This window comes from Rhineura floridana, chromosome 2 (assembly GCF_030035675.1).
Source record: "Rhineura floridana isolate rRhiFlo1 chromosome 2, rRhiFlo1.hap2, whole genome shotgun sequence".
NCBI classification, from domain to species: Eukaryota; Metazoa; Chordata; class Lepidosauria; order Squamata; family Rhineuridae; genus Rhineura; species Rhineura floridana.
The window spans coordinates 56645171-56646659 of NC_084481.1; the positions used below are offsets into that span (position 1 = coordinate 56645171).

At 37.8% G+C, this 1489-nt stretch overlaps 1 non-coding gene across 1 annotated transcript; it reads left to right on the forward strand.

The window, feature by feature from the left end:
* The first annotated feature begins 1028 nt into the window (after positions 1-1028).
* Positions 1029-1147, forward strand: LOC133378502 (5S ribosomal RNA). The gene has a single exon (XR_009761042.1). It is a non-coding gene; the product is annotated as a 5S ribosomal RNA (ribosomal RNA).
* The last annotated feature ends 342 nt before the right edge of the window (positions 1148-1489 follow it).

Here is a 1489-nt window from a genome sequence, read left to right on the forward strand (position 1 = left end):
GGGGGATGTTGGTTTTTTTGTCCAGCCAACCTGCAAATTAAGCTGGCAGTAAATTAAAGAGAGAACCTCTACTGACGCATTTGAAGATGAAAGAGTATCAAGTTCCCTAAAAACCAAAAGTTCTGGAGACTAAATGTTTTTTTTGTAAATTGGAATTGAATGTCAGCTAAAAATCCCTTCAGACCAGATATTTCATTTAACAGTTTCTCTACAAGCTATGTTGTTTAGGTTGTTTTTAATTATATGTTTTAAAATTGTTGTAACCCACCTTTGGGTGAAGGGCGGAAAATAGTTTATAATAATAATAATAATAATAATAATAATAATAATAATAATAATAATAATAATAATAATAATAATAATAATAATAATAATAAATTACAATAATTTCCCAATTGTCTGAAATCGTATTCACAGATTCCTTCTGAATTTAAACAAAAAAAAGAACAAAAAGAGAAATAAGGAGTGAAAAGTTAATGAATCCCCTCCCTTAGAACCCAAGGATTTTCAGCCTGTATCATAGGCTGTGTTCATACAAAATGCTGAACCATCCTTTAGTATTACATGCACAATAAGCCTCAGGTTTATGTGCCGCCTCTTCCCTTCATCTCTAGTGCAGCCATGAGGTGATTACAAGCATTTGCTCCTGTTTTCAGGTAACCATGGTTTGATGTTATGTCTAAACCCAGATAAACTCTAATTAGCATTAATGATGGCTTATTGAAATAAGTAAATTTCAAACTGTGGTTAATGATGCTGGCTTGTTTCAATAAATTATAGTTATCATTAACCACAGTTCCTGGTTCAGTCATAACAATAAACCAATGTTAGCTGAAAATGGAAATGGATGTTTCTGATCTCCTCATGGCCATTTAGGAGGGGGGAACCAAGGCTCATGCACATAATGCTAAACTATGGCTTAACATTGTTCATGAACCAGTCACTATCTCCTAACCAATATATAACACTTATGAAGCAAAAGGGTTAAACAGCCACTCTAGAAAATAGGAGGCAGTATACCTACATTTGCCTATGGCCATACTAGCCTGAACACACCCGATCTCGGCTGAACTTGGAAGCTAAGCAGGGTCAGGCCTGGTTAGTACTTGGATGGGAGACCACCTGGGAATACCAGGTGCCGTAGGCTTAGAGGAAGGCAATGGTAAACCACCTCTGAATACCTCTTACAATGAAAACCCTATGAATATATCCAAAAAAGATTCATAGGGTCATCATAAGTCGTAATCAACTTGACTCCCCTCACTGGATCGTCACCTTGTAGTGGTGAGTGGGATTGTGTGTTCCAATGAACCCTATGAGCGATGCCATCGGGAGTCATGTACTCCCAGCAGGGTCACCCATGGCGATAAGGTCAAGGGAAAGGAACCAGACAAAGAACGATCCAAGAATGTCCTCAATGGCAGAACAGGTGGAGGATTAACAATGTGTATGTTACAACAGCTGTGAAGGTGGATGAAGGCTGCAGCAG